Consider the following 6,140-nt stretch of genomic DNA (forward strand, 5'->3'; position numbering starts at 1 on the left):
TTTTAAAACTATTTTATGTATATATAACAATGAATATTACACCCATTTTAAATCTCACCATTCAAAATTTCAGAAATCTGTGCATGATTCACTTTTCTCCTAGCAACCTTCGATCTGGCATATTGCGAAAAGTCAAAGCCACACGTCGGATGAATACCAATAAGGCGGGCAACATAAATTCATATTAGCATGCAGATATTTGCACAAAAACACGCAGAGAGGAGCACACAGAAATAACCGAACACAAATATATCTCGAACACATATTGTCTATTGAAATTAATCGCTTAACCCTTTTGCATATGTCACGTTCCATTCCCCCGAAAACTCAAAAATCTCAAAAAGACAATGGCAGTAGGTGGAGGTTGGGTGGAAAAGTCTGTGTACGCAGCGAGGAAACTGAACCGAACTGACATTAAGCTCAAGGACGACACCCCCGACCACTGCTGTGCCATTTGTATGGATTATACATGGGTAAATCATTAATATTTTTGTTTTTCTTAGCTTTTTGACTTTCTGATGCCTCCCAGAAATTTGCATAAAATGGGGTTTTTGTCGCCTGCGCTGAACGTCTGTGGGTGTGTGTGCCATGAAAATTAATAAGGCAGGGTCCCCCATCCCTTGGCCACCTTATCCTTTGTTGTTTATCCTAATGCCAGGCGAGTGCCGTCTGGGGGCATTTGATAAGATTTTGGCATTCTATTTTCCACAGGCTCCCCTGCTGATTACCCTGCACCCCAACGACCGGTTTGTTTTGTATTTTTAGTCCTGGGAGCTAAGTATTTCTGCCAATCTGAAAGAGGTAATTGCTCAAGTGCATCCTAATTGGTGTTGAACATGTTCAAGGAAGAAATGTTATTAATTATTCTAAGAAGGATTTATGATGAGTAAAGCCAGAAGGCAATTTGTTACTATTCACTTTTTGTATAATTTTATAAATTATCCTAGGCAACAAGGCAAGTCTGTTGATTAGTCAAAAAGTATGCTACGAAAATCTACACAAAAGAAGACGTATTTTCCCTTTCACAAATTTAGAGGCTGTGTTGAATAACTTTATACTATACCTTTATTCTTGTGTATTAATATATTAGATAGATCTAATTTTGTAAGTTATCCAACTATCCTTAATTTTTCAGTCGGAAATTCTATTACCAAACGGAAACCAGACACCTGGAAAACATATCCATCCCCTGGCCATTCACTTTCCACATTCCGCGTGCCCCAACTTTCGAACCCATCCCCATGAGTGAACTCGAATAGCCGAATGCATCTGAGTCGCTTCCTCGACCAGGTAAATTGCAATATTATGCTAGACTGCAACTGCCACGGCGACGGCTATGTAATCGCCCTGAGAAACTAGGAAAACGGGTTAATAATGCCATAAACAAAAAACGGGCAAAAAGAGCAAAAGTAAAGACGACACTTTCGTGACTGGCCGGGCAGCTATGTTTGTTTGTTTGTTTGTTTGTCGGCTGGTTGGCTTGCTGGTTTGTTTGCAAGCCGGGCGGAAAGTGAAAGGCAGCCAGCTCGGATGGTTTAGGCCAGAAAAAAATGAGAAGACAGCCAGCTGGCTTAGCCATGTGGCAAACACACAATGCCCCCGACTCATGTGCCTTTGTTGCTATTTTATTGTCGCGGGGCATGCCGAGGAATTAGTGTCTGCCTTATCACAAGGTGGCACACCTGCACTGCGAGAAAGTCTTATATAATTGTGGAAAAGCGGAAAACGAAACAAAGTACTCGATTAATCTAGGTTAATTTACCTTTTAAGTAACCAAATTGATAAACCTGATCAATACTTTAAATGTCATATTTCAATCTTTGAATTCATATTCATTTTCCTTCTGTGGAACAAAGCTGAGTTCAATGACTTTTCCGACTTCAACGGCAGCAGCGGCATCATTATCTTCATCATCATTGTCGGGAGGAATGCGCTCGCAGAAACATATGCTAATAAATTTCTCATAAAAAGCTCTTCACAATGCGAACGCATCACGCTCGACAAAAAGTAAATAAGTCGTCTGCAGTTAGGAAAAGTCGACCATTATGATACCTTAAGTTAGGGAAAATGTTTGAGTAATAAACATGCCACATTTTTAACTAACTGCATTTCATGAGTTGCAACTTTAAGATAATAAAATGATAAGATAACACCTAATAAAGGTAATGGAATGTTTAATAAATTACTTAATATTAGACCAAAAGTAACTCTTCATCTTAAGATCTTTCAAGACCATTAACTTTATTAACTATGAATTAATAACCAGGAAACCACAGACCTTACCCTTAACGCGCTGTTCATATGAGAAGCATAAGCCTCGGATCATCTTTTCGTGGATCCCATCATCCCACTCCTCCCATTCACTCCGAACAATCCGCATTGAGTTATATTTCATGTCACAATCGCCTCTCAAGTTATTCATCAAGCTCACCTTCGGACGCATTTTTCCCCGATTCCGTCCATTTGTGTTTCTGCTGTGCATTTTCCACGCATTCGAGAGGCAAAAATAATAAACATAAATATTTTACAGCTGATTTTCCAGCTCTTCGCCCGGCTGTTGACACAATGTGCAATGTCCGGAAATAATTGCACTGTAATGGCTTAATTGGTATTTATGATTGCAGTCCTCTGTATGGGATGATGTATTTCTGCACGTGAGATATTGAGATAATTGTGATTTAATTTATTGTCCATGCACTTGAGGAGCCAGTCGAGATTTAATTCCAACGGCTTTCTGCGTATACGTAATATTTTCAGGTTTCCTTTGTTCGCAAAAGTTGAAATGGGAAAAGCAAGTGGGGGAACGAATATTATTTACTTGTAAATTGGTAAATTCTTTTCTGTAAAAATAACACATTTTGTATACATTACCAGGCCATAGCTACAAAGTTGCACTTCACTTTAGGAAAATTCAAGTTTTCCTCAAAACTCACAAAGCCATCTGCATCTGTAATTTATCGAACGGCTCTTGTTTGGCTTTTGTTATAAATTTTCTTAGAAATCTCGCAGCAATGCAATTTGTCGTCATTATAGCCGCGCAGCCCGAAGTTTAGGGCTTTTACTAGTTTATTGGCAACAAATGGGCCCAGATCGTTAGTTGAGCTCGTTAGCAGGGAAGGTGCAGTTCATAAATATGTAGGGGAAATAGCCGTACAAAAGTGCAGAATATTGCATTCCATAATGGCCAGGAGGCAGCGAAGCGTATTGATTTACGCCCTGTCACGTAGTCACGGCTGCATGTCCTGGCTGGCAGGACACCGAACTCGTTGATGATGGAGCTGAAGCTTAAACTGGAGTTCTAGGTGGCTTATCCCTCCTGCACTCCTTTAATTTGAGTTGCGAAAAATAGTAATCCGTCTTTAAGCACGCTTTTCCACAGCCACACCCACTCTACGCCTCCCACGGCCATTAGCATAATCGATGCCACTTTGTTTTCCCGCTCCGTGTTGATGTTTCCTTTCCATTCTTCTCGGCATATGCCCGAAAGTAAATGAATTAATTAACCATGTCACGAGCGTGAAATTTCAACAAAAGGCAGCGCCAACCAGAGTGGGAACAATTGCAATGCGAAAATTTAATTAAGTTGCAGCCATCGCAGAAGGAACTTTCCTGCCCTGAGGTCCTCCAGGAGCTCTTTGGGGGGCTCCTCCAGCGAGGTAGTAGTACGAGGCAGTGTAGTATATACATATAGATAGAGTTAATATTGCAATTAAGTTTTCGTGCAAAAAGTTTCGCTGCTTAATTGTAAAACAGTTGTTAATTAGATTTATCGGGGCTGTCTGGCCGGAGTGAAGTTAAATGACTTCATTCTTCATTACAAAAGAAAAACATTTAGCAGGGAAAAATGAAAGTTGCTAGTAGTAGGACATATCAATTCCTTTAAAAGAAATTAAGAGAGAAAACCCCAAATATAATACATTTTTACCAAATCACTTAGCAAGTTTTACGCCCGAAAAAACGGTTGTCAAAGTATTAAATACAAAATATGATATAAGCTTGATTTTGGTAATTTGCTAAAACATTTTCCTTTTCTTTTTTTCAAAAAATAGTTCACGAGGATATGCAAAAAAGTTGAGTGAACATTTTCGCTAACACAGAATTCCGCTGGCACATCATAATTTGGTCAGCATTTTATGCGCTTCAAACTTCGCCAGGCTGCCTGTTGCTATGAAAATGTTTATTTCATTTTCCTGGCGCCCCGCCCACACCCTCATCCACACTCCGCCGACTGACATGACAACGTTCTCGCAAAATGAATTTTATATAATTCAACGAGCTGCAACTTTAATTGCTCGTGCGATCAACTTGAAGTTTAAATTTTGGCCCGAAGTGAAGGACACGTGTTTGAATTTTCCCGTTATGGAAAAACATATTTTCCGCTTGTTGTACTAGAAAATGTTATGCAAATCACAATTTTACAAATGTGCAAATGGCAATGGATTTATTGAAATTAATTTCGGGTTCGAGTCGAATTGTTTCCTGTCGAGGAAATTTGCTTGTTTCTACAACTCTGCGGATATCCGGAACAGTGTGTCACAGAAATAATGATTAAGGTTAAAGGTAAATCATAATTATTTAAACAAATTTAAGATGTTAAAGAACGCTTTGTAATCATTGCACCTATCATACACAATATCAAGATGTTTTCATTTTCCCAAAACTAAAAAGTACAAAAATATCAAATTTAATTTTCCCCAAAATTAAGCTTCGTTTAGTTTTCAATCGAACTGTGGCATTTTGGAAAACCCACACATATTTGCATATAGAAAACATTTCTTGTTCGATTTCATATGCAAAATTCAAATTTTCGGTGGCCAGAATCGAAATGAAATTTGGCCATCGCAATGATGGCTGGCCAAAAGCCCGGCCCCAAACCAATTTGTCACGAACGCAATTAACTATCATTCTGCATGAACTTTGACCGCATATTTTGGGGCATCGATTTCATTTGCGGCACCGACAGCAAAATTAAGTGTGTCAAAGAACATATAGATATCTCTATGCCACCGAATTCGCATTCGGAATAGTCAAACTTCAGAGTGAATTTTAAAGCTTACACAGTTTGCAAAGCAAACAAACTCAAAGTACGAACTCTGAAAGGCACTGAGTGCGTGACCCTTTTCCTTTGCTTATTTTATAGATTTTTATACTCTTCGGGTGTGGGTATATACCTTTACTGTTATACTAGTAGATAGTTGGTTTACTGCTAACCATAAGAGAGAGAAATCCATTTTAAACACCATTTAGGCAGATTATTTGAAGATTTTTAAAAGCTGTCGTTCGTATCTCAATATAAAATTTCGATTTTACGATTTTCCGTCTTGATAGATTTTCCCTTATTCTCTGAAAGCTCTTTGGCTACCATTGGATTGACACTTGAGAGGCAGCCAACTCAAACACGTAGACGGCAAACGATCCTGGCCGTATATTATGGCCCGGCAAGGACATCAATTTCATCCGCGTGTCTGAGGGTGCGTGCGCATAGCAAGCAAACAAAATGCCAGGAGGCAGAAGGCTCCGGGTTCAAGGACAACTGTGCAATTGTTTGGTCCACCCACGTGCATAATTTGCGGTCAACAAAAAACACAGGGAGTGTGTATAGATAGGATAAGGCCAAGAATTCCTGCAAGTGAAGTGAGCTTGGAAGGAGCCTGCGGCTCAGCAGAGGACCACCGCACATACCAACAGCCAGGGTCATTATTCAAGACCTTAGCCAAGTGGGTAGAAGTGGGAAAAAAGTGGGCTAAATGGAGGGACTTACACAATGCCAACGTCACGTAGAAAGCAAGAAAATGAGCGTGTGATGTGAGGACCTCCTCTGGGTTTGAGGACCACCTCCTCTTGGACCAAGATTGCCCTACTTTCGGTGATATTTTTGCATTTCCATAAATAAGCTGACCCAATTTAAAGGCAGTGTGGGTAGGCGGAACATGACCCTAGCCCAAACCACATATTACTATGGAAATGGAGATGCCTAAAAGCAGATTTGTGATATTTTAGTACTTTTACTGTAATTATATAAGTTTCTGTTTCTGGCAGCTTTAGTTAACCAATTACACTTTTGAAAAGGAAACACTACCTTTTAGTTAAAGGCAAAATCAATTAGCAAATAAATCCAATGAAACACAAATACTCGTACA

Source organism: Drosophila eugracilis, unplaced genomic scaffold (genome assembly GCF_018153835.1).
Source record: "Drosophila eugracilis isolate 14026-0451.02 unplaced genomic scaffold, ASM1815383v1 contig_2152, whole genome shotgun sequence".
NCBI classification, from domain to species: domain Eukaryota; kingdom Metazoa; phylum Arthropoda; class Insecta; order Diptera; family Drosophilidae; genus Drosophila; species Drosophila eugracilis.